The sequence below is a fragment of the Papio anubis genome, chromosome 4 (assembly GCF_008728515.1).
Source record: "Papio anubis isolate 15944 chromosome 4, Panubis1.0, whole genome shotgun sequence".
Taxonomy (NCBI): domain Eukaryota; kingdom Metazoa; phylum Chordata; class Mammalia; order Primates; family Cercopithecidae; genus Papio; species Papio anubis.
The window spans coordinates 39,391,941-39,410,389 of NC_044979.1; the positions used below are offsets into that span (position 1 = coordinate 39,391,941).

The 18,449-nt window shown below is 31.6% G+C and overlaps 1 long non-coding RNA gene across 1 annotated transcript in view; it reads right to left on the bottom strand.

The window, feature by feature from the left end:
* The window catches only part of LOC108585144, a 31,345-nt gene extending 13,181 nt beyond the window's left edge, over positions 1 to 18,164 (bottom strand). Inside the window, exon 1 of the long non-coding RNA XR_001901157.3 lies at positions 17,908 to 18,164. This is a non-coding gene — a long non-coding RNA (uncharacterized LOC108585144). The remainder of the gene's footprint in view (positions 1 to 17,907) is intronic.
* Between the last annotated feature and the right edge of the window lie 285 nt (positions 18,165 to 18,449).

Here is an 18,449-nt window from a genome sequence, read left to right on the forward strand (position 1 = left end):
ACTTCTAGGAACTTTTCATAATAGTCAAGATAATGAATAAACTTTCCTCGTGTCCCTATGTAATAACTGCTCCCAGCCTTTTCGTTCTGCTTCTTTTACCAAGCTAATCACCAATGACTTCTCTGTCAGTAAAGATTAGCTTGCATTTTCTAGAATTTTATGTAAATAAATTCAAAGAGTAATGTGTTTTTTCCAGCTTATGTCCTTCAACATAATTATTTGGAGACGCATCTATGTTGTAGTGTTTATTGGTGACACATTACTTATTATTAAAGAATAGTATTTAGCAGTTTATTGATTCACCTGTTGAAAGACATCTGGATCATTTTCAAGTTTGGCAATTATAAATAAAACTTCTATAATATTCACATTCATGTCATCTTTGTCATTTGATATTATTTTTGAATTATTTAAATGACATTAGAAAAGACAATGAAATTACAAGTATAATAATTAAAATGAAAGAATTGGTTCGATTTCTACTTGTAGATGGTATGGCAGGAAAACTAAGATGTACAAGTAAAAAAAAAAATCCCACAAACAAAAAATAACACTACTAAGATATTGCAAAATATAGCATTAATGTGAATGACTTTCATAGAATTAGGCACAAACACTTAAAAATATCATTATATCCCTTCTTAAGAAATGCCTTTTTAAAATATCTAGTTTTAACCTTTAGAAATAATGTACAAAATATCTTTGTGAGAAAAATTTCAAAACATTTCTGAAACAGAAAAATTGACAAGTAAAAAGAGTAACACACTATGTTTTTTGACAGAAATATTAAACAGAATATATCAATAACATCAATGATAACAAATATAATTATATCAAAATTAAAACAGTACAAAGCTTTCCCAGAACTCATAAAGTAAATTCTAATATTTATATAGAGGCAGTTGTATACCTGAAACTGTGGTACATTGGAGCAAAGAGGAAGTCTATATTAATCATATATTAAGTACTCACATAGCTTTGATAACTAAAAAAGTGTGTCTTTGGCATATGCATAGACAGCAAAAAGAAACAGATTGGAAGATACAAAAATAGACATCATTTCTATGTATCAAATGAAACATCAAATTAATTACATATAAAGATTAACCTTTCAAAATTAAACAAAATAGTCTCAAAGCAGGTGAAACTAAAGAACATGTGGTTTATTAATATATTCAGGGAAGGTGAATCTATAAAGAAAAACAGGAAAATTATAAACTGAAATTCAGGATTTTGAACAGAGAAGAGCTAGATGAGAGTCATATACAAAGAAGCTTCTAAGTTACAGAAAAATAACTTTGGTTCTTAAATATTTAGATCTTATAGCCATGATCATTCAGCAACTACCCAAACCACTTCTTAGTAATTGGTTTGACTCTTTTAACTGTCTGGTTTAGTAAATGCCTCAAGTTAAAAAAGAATAATAATAATATTATTTTCTTTTTTTGAGACAGAATCTCACTCTGTCGCCCAGGCTGGAGTGCAATGGTGCGAACTCGGAGATGGAGTTTCACCATGTGAGCCAGGCTGATCTTGAACTTCTTGACCTCAAGTGACTCACCTGCCTCAGCCTTCCAAAGTGTTGAAATTACAAGAGTGAGCCACTGCACCCGGCTAAAAAACATAATAGTCCTCTATAAATAAAAGCTACTTTTCTAATAAAAATAAAACCATTTCAAATAATATTAATTCCTTTAATTGGTGAAGAATGATACTTAATGTGAATATTGTTCATCTTTAAAAAAAAACTGTCTATGTTTGTGTTTTCTTATGTTTTCATACTAATGCCAATGATTGTTATAGAATTAACATAGTTGTAGAATCTTTGATACCAGAGTGTATCTCTTACTGCCCTTGGGCAAGACGCCCACAAATTCAGAGTCCCCAGCTGAGGTGGGTTATAGTCCCTGGCAAGTGTCCTTGGAAGTAACAGCTGGTCTTGGATTTTAATTAGTGTGGGTTTATTTAGGATCCCCAAGCTACTTTTTCCACATACAAACTAAAAAGTGAACTGAACATATATTTAGAAGTATAGTGCAAATCTATATGAAAATTTTCTCATTTTCAACTAAAACAAACAAAAAAAATTGCTTTAACACGTGTCAATGGGAAAAGCTTTAAATCAACTAGCTGCTTAAACATTTCTATTCTACTTTGCAGTTCGAAATAAATCGTAATGGTGTTCTAAATTCTTACAAAAGGTGGACAATGATAACTTACTCTAGGGAGAAAAAAAAAAGTTGTTTTTTCTATTTTAAATAAAGTGCTAATGGCTATTACTACTCAATAAGATCATAACCTGCTAACTAGATATAAGTATTTCCTGTGAAACTTAAAGCTTATTACACAGAGACAAAAATCTAAAAGTTTTACATGTGATTGCTGCAAGATTTCTTTTCTTATTAATTGAACCCATTGAAAATAATGAGTCTTTATCATTTAGCACTGAAAGTTAAGGGTTCTTTTAAACTCAAGATGAACATGGAAATTGTTATTTTACTTTGTCATTATTGTTATTTAAAACTTAATTATAGCAGATCTTGCTGGCAGCATTCTATTGTAATTGCAGTTTGTCATGAGTTTATGACTCAATGATTTTAATTCATATAAAAACAAACCAGAACACAAAGTTGCCAGCCTGTATTTAATTTGTTTTCTGAAAAAACTTAAATGAGTTATTTTTATCATTTATCACAAAAGACACAGAATATAAATGAACGTATAAACCAATAATACATTTTTAAAATATCCATATTTTGTTGTTACAGAAAATGAGGTCATGTTAATTAAAAAATATATTTGTGAATATTTTTCTCACTTAAATTCAGTTGTCAGTTGCAATCTAAATTTGACATCAGCATGATTACTATTATTAATAGTAATGGTAATTAGCTTGAATAATAGTAATTATTAATAATAATTCTAAAAATACTATTTTACACACTAATATGACCCTAAAATTATGTTGAAAATGACATTAAGTGGACACTGAAAAAATTACTGTTCATCGGAAATACTTGAAATTTTTTAAAAAGCCATCATGAAAAGATAAAGGTAGTTTGCAGTTTTGTAAATTAAAACATTCGTTAAATATAATGAGAGAGTTGCATATAAATTGTTTCATAAAATCATGTTTTCTGCTGTGTGAATTAAGCCTCATTTATTGATATAATATTTTCTTTTTACTGTGACTTAAAATGTGGCAGAATAATTAAGAAAAATATAGACCCTCATTATTATGACATAGAATGTGGTATAATGCATCTGGCTGAGATGCATTACACAGGATAATAATTACTTAGGGTACTAGAGGTATTCATCCAGACTCACAAAATAGTGTTGCTAGTATGGCATTATAGTGTAGTTTATGTAGTGTAGGTACATTTGAGAGTTCTATGTAAATGAAAACCCCTATAAATAAATGAGAAATAATTATTTAAATTCAAAGTCAAAGTTCTTTGAAAAGACTGATAAAACTGATAAACCTTTAGAAAGTCTCACCAAAAAAGAAAATTAGAGAGTAAAGACACAAATTGCTAACATAAGAAATACAATAGTGCATATAACTACAGACACTGCAGAAATCAAAAGGATAGTAAGGGAATAATAGAAGTAGCTCTACATATCTGAACTGAACAATTTGGACTCTATAAACCAATTCTTTTAAAAGTACATACTAAAACAATTATTTCGGTATAAAATACATAATTTAAAAGCCTTGTAACTATTAAGACATGAATTCATAATTTTTAAAACATCCCAACAAGAAATCTTCTGGCCCTGACATTCATTGAAGAATTCTATGAAACACTTAAAAAGGAATTAAAACAAATTCTACACCTTTTTTTTAATAGAAAAGAAGTAAATACTTCCCAAATAATTCTTTAAAGTCAGTATTATTCTGACTTTAAAACTAGATAAGACACACACACAGACATACACACACACACACACACACACCCCCGAAAAACTACACATCAGTATCTCTCACAAATATATATGCAAAAATTCTATACCAAATATTAGCAAATAAAACTTAGCAGTACACAGAAATATCTATATACACTCTGACTAAATGAGGTTTATTTTGGGGATGCAAGGCTGATAGTACATTTGAAAAGTAGTTAATTTGTGAAATTAGCAAGCTAAATTTTAAAAAATTACATAATCATATCAATAGATATAGAACAAGCCTTTGACAAAATTCAACATCCATTCTTGATTATAAAAAATCAGAACAATAGTAAATATGTGGGAACTTCCTTGGGTTGGTAAAGAGTATCTACATAAATTGAAGCTGACATCGTATTTAATGGTGAAAGACTGAATGACTTTCCTCTAATATGGGAAATCAAGCAAGGATGCTCACTTTCACCACTAATTCTATTTGATACAAGTGGTTCTAGACAGGGAAACAAGGCAATAAAAAAATTTAAAGCATACAGTTTCAAAAAGAAGAAATAAGACTGCTATTTTGTGCAGATGTCATGAATGTCTGTGTTAGTCTGTTTTCACACTGCTGATAAAGACACACCCAAGACTGGGAAGAAAAAGAGGTTTAATGGACTTCCAGTTCCACGTGGCTGAGGAGGCCTCACAATTATGGTGGAAGGCAAGGAGCAACAAGTCATGCCTTCCATGGATGGCAGCAGGCAAAGTAAGAGCTTGTGCAGGGAAATTCCTCCTTACGGAGGCATCAGATCTTGGGAGACTGACTTACCACCATGAGAACAGCATGGGAAAGACCTGCCTTCATGATTCAATTACCTCCCACCAGGTCCCTCCCACAACATGTGGAAATTCCAGATGAGATCTGAGTGGGGACACAACCACAGCATATCAATATCATAGAAAATCCCAAGGTATCTACAAAATTTTGTAAAGCTAATTAATGCGTTCAGCAAGGTCACAAGGTACAAGATCAACATACAAAATCGTTGCATTTCTATATTCTAGCAATGAACATGTAGACAAAAAAATCAACACTACAATATTATTTAATTATTTAAAAAATGAAATATGTATAATTTTTTAAGTGTCTAGGATTTTTTTGCAGAAAACTATGAAACACTGATGAAAGAAATCACACCATATCTAAATTAATGAGAGACATACCTTGATTGTGAATCGGAAGACTCAACGTGATAAAGATGACAATTTTTCTTACAGTTAGATTAAGAAAACTTCTTATCAAAATTTCAACAAGTTTTTTTTAGATATAAGGAAGATTCTTCTAAAAGAATATATGAAAAGGTAAAGAAACTAATTGCTAAAATAATTTTCAAAGATATAATTACTGTAAAATTACTAGACTCATTATATAGCTACAGTAATCAAAGATTGTATGACATTGGTAGAGGAGAAAACATAGATTAATATAATAGAATAGAAAGTTCAGTAATGCCCTTGCAGGAGACTAGCCACATGAATTTTTTGACAAATGTGAAAAAGCACTTCAATGGAGGGGGAATAGCTTTATTTAACAAATAGTGTTGAAAGTAGACATCTATGAACAAAAAAAAAAATTAAAAATTAAAATTAAAAAATAAGCTTTCGTCATCATAACTTATTTAAAAATTAACTCAAAGCAAGTCATATAATTAAATATAAAATCTAAAATAATGAAGGTTTAAAAGATAAAAGAGTAGAAAATCTTTAGAATCTAGATCTCGGCGAAGGTATGATGAAGGAAGGTATGATGAAGGTATGGCGAAGGATGAAATAGGGCACCAAAAGCATTACCAATAAAATAACTGATAAACAGGACTTCATCAAGATGAATTTTCTCTCGGCAAAAGATCATGCTAAGAGGAAGAAAAAACAAGGTATGAGCTGGAACAAAATATTTGCAAACCATAAATCTGACAATAGAAATTATATCTAGAATATATAAGAAATTCTCAAAACTCAAAAATCAAATCCAAGTAGAAAATGGGCAAAATACATAAACAGCTATTTTTTCTGAAAGTACTGTACATATAATGGCTAGTAGGCACATGATAAGCTTTTCAATATCATTAACCATCAAGGAAATCCAAATTAAGACTATGATTATATATCACTACAAACCAATTAAAACAGCTTTAAAAAGGAACAGTAAAACATTTAATGATGTTTCTTTTTTTTTATTTTGTTTTGTTTTGCGACGGAGTCTCGCTCTGTCGCCCAGGCTGCAGTGCAGTGACGCGATCTGCAAGCTCCGTCTCCTGGGTTCAGGCAATTCTCTCGCCTCAGCCCCCTGAGCAGCTGGGACTGCAGGCGCCCGCCACCACGCCCGGCTAATGGTGTTTCTAATGCAGAGAAACTACATCTCATTTATTACTTGTGAAATCCAAGTTAAATGTCACAGTCGGCCCGGCGCGGTGGCTCAAGCCTGTAATCCCAGCACTTTGGGAGGCCGAGGCGGGCGGATCACGAGGTCAGGAGATCCAGAACATCCTGGCTAACCCCGTGAAACCCCGTCTCTACTAAAAAATACAAAAAAACTAGCCGGGCGAGGTGGCGGGCGCCTGTAGTCCCAGCTGCTTGGGAGGCTGAGGCAGGAGAATGGCGTAAACCCGGGAGGCGGAGCTTGCAGTGAACTGAGATCCGGCCACTGCACTCCAGCCTGGGCGACAGAGCGAGACTTCGTCTCAGGAAAAAAAAAAAAAAAAGTCACAGTCACTCTTGAAAACATTTTGGCAGTTTCTTAAGAAGCTAAATATACCCACTCACATAATCCAGCAATTTCCCTCCTAGGCTTTCATCCCAGATAAATGAAAACCTATATGCACACAAATAGGTGTATGTAATTGTTGATAGCCACTTTATTTGCAACAGTCAGAAAGCGGAAACCACCAAAATTCTCCTCCATAGGTGAAAACGATTAAAAATTACCCTGGTGCATCCATATCACGGACTACTACTCATAAATAAAATGTAATGGGCTATTGATATAGGCAAAAACTTCATTGGACCTTAGAGGTATCAGGCTGAGTGAAAAAAAGCCAGTCTCAAAAGGTGTCATTATAAATTATTTCATTTACATCACATTCTTCAAATGACAAAATTGTAGAAATTGAAAAAACATTAGGGTTTGCCAGTAAGAAGCGTAAGTTCTGGGAAGAAGCTGGAAAGAAGCGTAAGTTCAATTATAAAAGAATACCACCAGGGACATTTGTGGGGTATGGGATAATTCGGTATGTAGATTGTGATGCTGGTTACACAAATCTACATATATGATAAAATGGCATAGAATGTATATTTTGCCAGTGTCAATTTTTAGCTTTGATATCATAACTATGTCAGATGTAACAACTGGGGGAAACCAGATGAGCAGTACAAGGGTTTTCTCTGTATTAGCTTCACAACTTTCTCTGAATATATGATTATTTCCAAATTAATAGGTAAAAGTAGACAGACCAAAAAATTAAAAAGAAAATAAATAAACTTGCAGAAATCTCCAAAGCTGGAAATGTAGTTGCAATATTCTTTGGAGGTTTTCAGAATGTAAAAATTAAAGTAGAGTTATTGTATCAGAACTTTATTCTCCTAGCATCTACTTTGAAATGTATATAAATGCATACACACACACACACACACACATAAAGCATTACTTCAAATCCTGTGAACATAAATACTAACCCAGAAAACACACTGGGTCTCAAAAATAACAACAATAATGGTAAAAGATATGTATGCTACTAAATATCCTACTATTAATGAAAAAGCTTCAGTTAAACTTTAATTATGACAATCACAACTGGAAATACGCCAGTATCTTAAGAATATTGCTGAAATACTTTTTTTTGTAAATTTAAACAGATCATAATCAAAATAAGGTACCTTAACTTCCATTGGGAAATCAAATCACATTGAAAACAATTTAATCAAATATTTAAAGATTGAACATTTAAAACAAATTTAAATAATTATTAAACTAAATTTGAAACAATACATCTACAAATATATTAACTAAAAGATTAAAAGTCATAACACTCAAGACAGCACAGATGTTTCACTAAAAATGCAACATCCATTATAAAAAGTGGAGGGATTCCTACTATCTGTGAATGTGCATGCAAATAGGAGTTTGCAACATTGCCAGGCATTGTGTGACAGCTGGTCTTAGCAGAATGCTGAATAAATTCTTTAGTTAAATTTAACTATGTGCTATTTTTTTAAGGAAATGAATGTCAAATGTCTGTAATGCTAATAATTCTCTTATTAGATTAATATAGTAACACTTCCTCTTACCTAGAGTAAAAATCTGTGAGATTTCATGTCACTACTTACGACAAGTGAAACAATTATTTATATTTTTGTATCTGGTCTAAGCCTTTTAGAGAAACATTCTTCTGGCCTTACTCGGGGGCAACTTATCTTACAATATTTCACATGTGATGGACTTTTTAATCATATTTTGAAGGCTTAGATGCCAAAAAGGTCACAGAAAAGGGAATTAGACAGAGGGCTCTTGTTTCAATAGAGGAATTGATGGGCTACCCTGTATAAGGCAAGCTGTGCCTTCATTTCACATCCTCAGTCCTATTTGTCTTCTAAATACTAGCCCAGAAAACACACTGAGTCTCAAAGATCATAATAATAATGGTACAAAGATATGTATTTCTCACCATGAACCAGTACTAGACTAAATATTTTGTATGTGTCAATTTATTTACTCTTCACAACATTCCTGTGATAATATAATAATCATTAATTTTTTAAATGTTTATGAGAGAAAAAGCCACTAATGGACAGAGATATTGAGTCTCATTAATATTTTCATAAACATACATTTTAAGTAGCATTTGCTAAGTGATAATGAGTTGCACATGTATTCCTGTTTCTTCTCCAGCATTTTTGTCAATGAGATAGAGATGGCTGGCATAACTCCAGGAATTTGAAGTGCCTTTTCCATAGCGTATATTCATCACAATATAAATCTTTGTGAAGTCAGAGATTATATTCACCAGCCCAATAGGCTTTCCTCCACCACCACTTTTTAAATGAGTAAAATGACAACACAAATCATTAATAGAATGGCAGCAAAATACATAGAGGTAAGGCACATTTGAGCAAAGATAATTAAGAAGTTTTACTTTCTTTATACTCTCTTTCTCTATCTTCTAGGTTTCTATAGGGGACTTTGAGGCCTGAAAAGAAGGCGGACCCAAGAATAGAAGAAGCTGATTCTGCTGTTAATATTTCTGTTTACTCTTGGTTATGTACACTAATTTCTCTTGTTTTGTAATCTTCCATTATGGGCACTTCTTTCTTAGGATTTTGTAGGAGGTGAAACTGTTTTGTAGAAGATTTGAATGTCTTTACCCAAAATCTTGGAAGTCCTTTTAAATCCATTAACTCTTAAAATCAAATTATCTACCTGAATTTTTTTAGACCTTCAGACAGCAATCCAACATGAAGTCTTGGTTATAATTTTGAATTTTTAGTGGAGGATGTTTCTTCTCCTCAACTTACCAGTGTAAAATTTATGACACCAAGTTCAATTACCATCTAATTTTGTGATGATTCTTTTCTTATTTATACTTTCATTGATAGTCTTGACGTTTGTGGGTTCCTGTGACCCTCCAGTTTAGCTTTCCATCTTTCACAGTCCCCGAGCCATGGGCATGCCTTTTGCATGTCTATTGACATTGGAATTTCCGCTTCATTCTGTATTTCAGATTTCAGCAATTCAGTTTGCTTTTTGTCAAGCTCAGTTAATGTTTAAAGGAATACATTTTCATAAATAATATGTAATAATTATATATAACACCATATAATATAAAAATCATTATATAATAAGATATATAATATATAATAAATAATTTTACATTACTTACATTTATTTTTAAATTAAATTATCTTTGCCATTTAAAATATTAGTCCATCATTATATTATCCCATAGCACATTTAGTTAACAAGTCATTTACTCAACTTTCATTTACCAAGTATTTATATTGTCCCTACTAGGTCTGTGCCAGCTAACTGTGACCTTTGGGTGATTTGTCTTTCCTAAATGTAAATAATTAATGTGTAGTGACTTCGATAAAAACTTACGTGTACAAATAAAACTACCTTGCATATAAGAAGTCCAGAATGAAGCCTAGTAGAAATTACATATGATGTAGTACGAATCTGGTTACATATGTGGTCCAAGCATTTTCTCTACTCAGATTATTTACCATCATTCTTAGTGCACCTTGACTATTGTCAGTTTGTGGCCTTCTTATCCTAAAAATTAGGGTGTAAACTTAAGCTCATTTTCAATGACAGTGGTAGATTATGTGTCTTTCCTACTATTGGTTGCTAATACCTATTTGTTTTTCATTTTCTAGCACAAAATAAAGACTCAAATCTATTTTTATAAATGAATCTATCTTTGAGTCTAGTCTGTGCTCATACTATCAAGCTTATTCTTACAACAATAACTACTAAACATCTGACTTTGTAACAAGCTGAGTAATTTCAGATGGACTTTACATTATATATATATAAATATTCTATTACATAGATGTTTTACCTATATGTAGTTAAAAATTTAATGTATTAAGTACATATGTCTGAATTGAAGCTTTCAAATATATTTTTAAACTTGAGAATTATAAAATGCTTTAATTTAAATTTTTCTTTCTTACGTAAAGGAAAAAATAAAGATTAGCTTATAAATTGTCCTCAAGTGCTCTGGTAGATTCTTTAGCACAAATTATATTTATCCTTGGGAATATTTTCTCAGCTTATGTAGAACAAATGAATGGCTTAAAGAAAGAAAAAAACATTTTATATTAATGTTTATAAAGAAATACAAAATACTACTTTCATAATGAAATAACAAGATTACATTTATTGGAATAATGTTGTTGGTAATTTTAGAAACAATTTTGTTAATGGGATAGTGTTACATTGCTAGGTGATATTTAGACATATAAACATCATTAGCAATGACTTACCATATTCCCTAGAGCCTCTTAGGATACTCTTTGACAGTTTCTTAAAAGGGGAGACATCAGTGTCTGTCAATTATCCTCAGTGGAAATGTAGACCACTAACGCATTAGGAATTACTCGATTTAGTTTAAGGGAAAAAGGGATAGTACAAGTTTTTCTTTGTCTGGAAATTTCAACTTAGTGAAGCCTTACAAAAATCATTTTTAAACAGGAATATACTGATAGAATTATTTATACAATATACAATAAGACATTAAATAAAATTGGTAAATAATGCTTCTCACTAAATATATCAAATAATTATAATATGTAAACAATTAGTGTATCATGTTCTGTGGGATGGGACTGGGTTATATCATTGACTGGAAATTTGATGAGCTATTCTAAGATATTCTGAATTTTTACCTAAAATTCAACAGTAAATAGAAACAAAATCTAAAATTACCAATAATTATATTAAGTTCACATTATTTTTATTTGAATTCCCTGCTCTTTTCTCTCATGCACAACTTAACACTTAAAGCACTTAAAAACTTGCTAAATATGGTATGTGTGTATACATATTCTCTCTCTCTTCACATATATATGTGTGTGTATATATACGTATATGTATACACACACATATACACATATATATATACACACACATATATATGAAGTATGTAAGTATATATAGGCACACGTGCACACACACACATATATGTCTAAATATGTGGGGGAGTACATAAGACTCACTTGAAAATTAAAAGTCAGTTTTTTTGCTCATTAAAAATATCCACATTGTAATTTCCACTTCCAGGCATACTGAAGTAGCATTCGTCAGAGTTACTGTTAAACAACCTGGCCAACAACTTGAAGATTTCTTGTAAAAGAAGGACATATGAAGCGATAAATAGGACCACAAAAGAGAAGAAACAGAGGGTGATAAAACAAAGAATTTGAGGGCAATTCAAAAATTTGAAAGCAAGAGAAAATAAAAATTTACTTAATAGACTTAAAAGCAGTTTGTTCAAAATTAATAAACATAGGACAGGGCAATGGAAACTATCAAAATTGAAGCCCATATATAAATATGCCTGAAATAAATAAAAATGCATCACTGTTCTATGGAAACATTTTAAAGTTATAACTGGAGTCCTAGTAGGAAAGAGAGAGATATTGGGGAAGAAAAACTATTTGAGGAAATAATAGCCAAACTTCTTTTTAAATTTGGATGTAAAATTTCCACCCACAAATCTTAGAAGCTCAATAAATTGAAAGTAATATAACAAAAGAGAGAAAATTACTACTGTGCACATAATAGTGTGGCTAAAGAGAAAGTCTTAAAATAATCTGAGAGCTGGAGCATTTTAAAGAGGGAGCAACAAGAATGTTGATTAACGTTTTATCAACAGCAATGAGAGACAAAAATCAACAGTACACCTGTAATATCAGCTACTTCGAAGGCTGAGATAGAAAGATCACTAGAGACCAGGAGTCAGACAAGCCTGGACGGGACAACATAACAAGACCCTGTTTCTAAATAAATAAATAAAAATTAGCCTACATTATGGCACACACTTGTAGACCCAGGTACTTGGGAGGCTGAGGGAGGAGGATGGCTTGAGCCCAGGAGTTCTAGGCTGCAATGAGCTATGCTCATGTCAATTGGACTCCAGCCTGGGTGGCAGAGCAAGACTCCATCTCTAAAAATAACTAACTAACTAACTAACTAACTAACTAAATAAATAAATGTGATAATAGCAGAAAAAAGACAACTAAATTGAGAAATATAAACCCAGTTAAAATGTCACTCAAATTTGAAGATAAAATGAATATATTTTCAGATAAATGAATGCTGAAAGATCTACATTAAGTAAAATATTACCGCAGTTTTTCAGGCTGAAGGGAAATGATACCAGATGAATCTAAATTTCAAATCTAAGTTATCAAAAATACAAAAAGCTCCAGTGATGGTAAATAGGCAGGTACATATCACATTTTTCTCATTTCTTAATTTATTTAAATAAAAATTAATTAGAGAAAGTAAAATATAGGAATACATTTTGGAGTTCATTACATTTGTAGAGGTAAAATGTAAAATGATAACATGAACAAAAAAGGAAGAAAATGAAAGCATACTGTTAGACAGTTGTTTTAAGTTAGGAATACATATTGTACCTCTGGATATGTGCTGTCCAATGCAGCTGCCATTAGTCATATGTGGCTATTATAATTTAAAGTAAATTAATATAATAGAAATCTTAAAAATTCAGTTCCTCAGTCACACATCACATTTTAAATGATCATTCATCAAATGTGGCTTTTAGCAACTTTTATTGGACAGCACAGATATAAGCCATTCTTTAATTGCAGAAAATTCTCATAGACTGCATTGTTCCAAATTAAACACTGTGGCATAAAATTTGGATTGAAAAGTGAATTGGAGGCAAAACAAAAATAAAATATGATAAAAAATTAAAAATTAGGATTAAAGGTGGGGACCAAGGTAGCCAACGAAAAAAAGAATAAAAATAGCTAGTCAAATTTTAGATTTAAACTCAATTAATAACTATGTTAAATATAAGTGGCCTAAACAGTCGATTAAGAAAGCAGAAATTTTCAGATTGGATAAAAAAGAAAGGCATGTTTATATGCTATTTACAGGCATACTACATTAAATAGAATGAAATCAATAGGATTATGTAACAAAAAGATACAGAATGTAAAGCCTGATTATGAAAAACATTAAGTGAAAAACATTAATATTAAAAAGTAAATTTTAAAACAATGATCAACTAGGACATTTAATATTATAAAGAGACTTCTGCAGGAAGACTTAACAAAATCAAATGTATATGCTTAAATTGATGAATATATAATCATAGTTCAAGATGTTAACACTTCTTGTAATAATTGATAGAATAAGGCTTGGTGCAGTGGCTCACGCCTGTAATCCCAGCACTTTGGGAGACCGGGGCAGGTAGATCACCTCGGGTCAGGAGTCTGAGAACAGCCTGGCCAACATGTTGAAACCCCAGTCTCTACTAAAAATACAAAAATTAGCTGGGTGTGGTGACATGTGCCTGTAATGCCATCTACTTGGGAGGCTGAGGCAGGAGAATCATTTCAACCCGGGAGGCAGAGGTTGCAGTGAGCCGAGATCGCGCCACTGCATTCCAGCTTAGGTAACAGAGTAAGACTCTGTCAAAAAAAAAAAAAAAAAAAAAAAAAGAAAGAAAGAAAGAAAAAAAGAAAAAAGAAATTGATAGAATAAGTAGGTAAAATATCAGATGGATTTGGAGCTTTCATTAGAACTCCGTAGTAGCTTAATTGGGTTACCATTTATAGTACTACAAATGTGTATACATACTGATACACGTTGAAATACTGCAGAATACATGCTATTTTCAAGTACACACAAAACTTTAAGTATGACTGACTACATTCTGGGACATAAATCCTAAAACATAAAATGTTTGAAATCATGCAGAGCATGTTCTATGATAAAAATGGAATTAAATTAGAAAACAATAACAAAATAATACCTGGAATGACTCATCATAGTGAAGAAATAAGAAATACATTTCTAAATAGCCCCCAAATAGAGTAAGTTGCCAAGAAAATAAGAAAATACCACTGTAAGAAAATAAAATCACAAGATATCAAAATTCATGAAAAGCAACTAAGGCAATGTGAAAAAAAAATAAGGATTTAAATGCTTATATTAGGAAAAAAACAGAAAGTTTTTGATCAAGAACTTAAGCTGCTTCTTCAGAAGTCAGAAATTTAAGAGCAAAATGAATACATAGTATACAGAAGTAAGGAAATAGGTGTTAAAAAGCATCTAGAAAAGTAATAATAGATAATTTACAAAGTGAGAAAAATGACATCATAAGGTGCTTCTATAAAAATAACAATAAAAAGATAAACAACTAGATAGAATGAACAAGTGGAGAAATAGAGACACAGAGAGAGAGTGAGGGAGAGAAACAAAGAAACAGCAGCACTAAAGCTCCCACAGACATTATAAAGTGAGTGCAAGAATATTTGAAAACTTGTACCATACAAAATAATATATAAATTATACCATTAAATTAGCCTCAATGCCATACATACTACTGTATGAATTATACCATTAAAAAAATTCACTTCAATATAGTGCAATTCCTTGAAAATCAAAAATTCATAGAACTTCACAAAGAGATACAAATAAAATATTAATATTCCTACATATTATTTAAATAAAACAGATTTGTAATTTAATGGAAATTTAAAATGAAATCTCCAGTTCCAAATGACCTCACAAGTATATTATATTAAACCTTTACGAAAACAATCAATAGGTATCTTTACAGAAACTGACTTTCCTTTGGTATGTCAATTTGGTGAGGTTACAGTCCTAGTCATTCAGTTAAGCACTAATTTCAGTGTTCCTACGAAGAATTTTGCAGATGTCACTAAGGTACAACAGCTTCTGCCTGTGTCCATGGAGCTCCATCCTGCTCCTGATCGCTTCTTGAATACTGTGAACAATAGCTTTATCTAATGCCCGTATGTTCCATCCTGTCTATGATCTTTGGTCCATAGGGTTTGATCTTGCTTAGACAGACACTACAATCACTTAAGTCAATTTCGTATGGTAAGTCAGTCTCTCTTTCTCTCTCTCACTTTATCATCTATATGTCTCCCTATCTATCATCTATTTATGTATATGTATATATGTATGTACACAAGCACACATACGTATGTTATAAACCTTAACAATTCTGTTTCTCTTCCTGAACCCTTACTGATACACAAAATAAATGAAGAGGAAATATAGGCCTACTCAATTCATGTGGAGAAGTCCAAAGTGGTGTTTGGAAGGAAAAGTAAAGCCCTGTTGGAGTAATAAACGATGACAAAATGGAGGAGAATATGTATGCAAATTCTCCATAAGATCCCCAAATTGTAGAATATGAATAATAAACTGAAAAACTGAGGTGAAAATAAGAACTAGTGAGCAGAATGGTGGGGGAGGGAAGGGGTTACAAATAAAGATTTTGATGGTGGAGTAGATTCTGACTCTGCAGCTGCTGCATGTGACTATGAGAGTGTTTACATGAGAAAAAAAAAATAACGTAAGTTATGTGAAGAAAGACCAGAGTGTAAGATACTCCTTAGGAATGGAATCTCTAGAAATAGAGATTGGTTATAAAGCTGAAGAAAGACTATTGGAGTTGAGATTTGCACTAGACTCAAGTTTCCTATAGAAAATCCCATAATCCTGGTGATTAATTTCAAAGGCAAAAACTTTTCATCAAATTTTCCTAATATCAATGTATTTTCCAGCAGTGAGTGTATGGCTAGTCTCAGCCATCATAAGTATTGATAACTGCAACGTTTCTGGCAAGTACCTAATTACCAATTAATGGAATACAATTCTGTCTTTTAACCTGCTGGTAAAAGTTAGTCCTTTTATAATTTTGAGTTCATGCATGGTCACTACTCATTAAAAGTTGAAAAGAAAACAATGCAAGTGGAAATTTTATTAACATCTATTTTTTGCATACACATTCCATATTTTTGTAATTATTTTCAGTCACAGTAAGAAAAGATTGAGGCTATCTGGAGTGCCAGCATTTCAAGTTTTACATGTCATTGTATCAAGTATAGATAAATATTTATTAGCTTCCAAATAAAACTAGATTATTTTCATTTCTGTCATTTCCCTTTTAACTGTAATGAAACCAGATCATTAAGCAATAAAGATGTTATCACAAAAATTAGAAACAAAACAAAGTAAACAAATAAAAGAGCAGTGGGGAGGTGACTGTGGAAGAGTTAGTGAAATCAGTTGACTAAATTGATAAACTACTAAGCACAAATATGCTGTTAGGATACATAAAGAACAAGATTTATGTAAATTCAGTTCATACAGCTGCGCGCTCATTGTGGCAGGTGAGGCCAGTTCATTTGCCAGACTATCTGCTCCTGCCCCTCCCCTCTCTGGTCATCTTTCTGCTGCACATCGAAGTCTGACAGCATTCTCGTCACCATGTAAGATCAGTCAGCCTCCCATTGGGAACAAAGATATATGTGCTCCATCAGTTTTCTTCAGAACAACACTATTCTAAGTAAATATTACTATAGCTTTACAAGTACAAAGCTCCCAGAAATGTCCTTTCAAAACAGTATAGAAAAAAAGGCTCACATTTATGGAATGTTTTATTTATTTATTTAATTTTTGATTATATACATTGTCCAAGAGATTCTGTTGCAAGAGAAATCAACCATGTAACAAACTGTCTAGAGGAAGGTGTGTTTTCAAGAAATACCAGTAAGAATTATTTTGTGTTTGGAAAGTAATATTTTCTATACGTAATTATGTGAAAGCTTTTGGCAGTCTTTTGATTCCAATACAAATTTCATTTTGAAATTTTGCTTCAAAATTATTCAAATATTAAAAGTGTCTTCAAAATCAGAAGCTATTTTCTAGGTCATTACACATTTACTGAGAGATTGTTTATAGTACATTATCTAAAATCATAAAAATGTAGTCTTTTTGGAGATGTATACTTTACAGAAGAAAATAGTATAATAGTAAACATTCATTTGTACTTCACAAAATGTCTATAGGCCAGGATATTCTGATTAACTTAGAATTAAGAAATGTTTAGAGAATTCGGAAAGGTAAGTGCATCTTTCTATCTTATCATGTATATAAAAGACAAAATTATCATAAAAATTCTGATTTTCATAAGCTACTCATAAATATTTAACTTGCAATGCTTTAAATAAGTACTGTTTATATCAATCGCCATTTTCTACTAAAGGAGTAAATAATTCTGTTAGAGTTTTCCCTTGTTTCATTAGGTACAGAGTTAATGCGATTCAAATAAAATTGCCATTCTCCAAAAGTTTAAAATAAGATTCTGTTACAATATGAATAACAGAAGCCATAGCAGTTTTGGTGTGTTTAAAATGATATATTTTAGAAAGCAGACAGTTACTTACACTTTTAAATTAATTTCAGTGCCAGTCATAGAATGGAAGATGCTTTATGAAGGTATAACAGTGTCAATGTGAATGTAATTTACTGTTCACAACACATCACAGGAGTCCACAGATGGCCACAAGAAATAGCCCGACCCCCTGCAAGTCTCACAAAGCTTGCTGAGATTGGCAGGAAATGTATTTTTCTTCTCAATCAATTCATATTTAGATAAAAACATACCATTGCTTATTATCATTTGAATGCAAGAAAGTATAGGTTTAGCTGCAACCTTTCTTACTCAATGTAAATGAGGCAAACTTTCCCTAGAAAATAAAAACAAAATGGCATTTTTAAAAGGTAAGACATTTTAATGCCTTTAAAAAATTATAGGTAAGTTAAGATGAAAAATGTTTGTAAGAGAGACTTGAAATTAATTGTTCTTCTTATCAGAATGATATATTGAAAACAGTATTAGGGAAGATAGGCTTACACAACTGAAAACATTCAGATGAATGTCTTTGAAATGTTTTAATGTTATGGATCAATAGCTACACACACACAC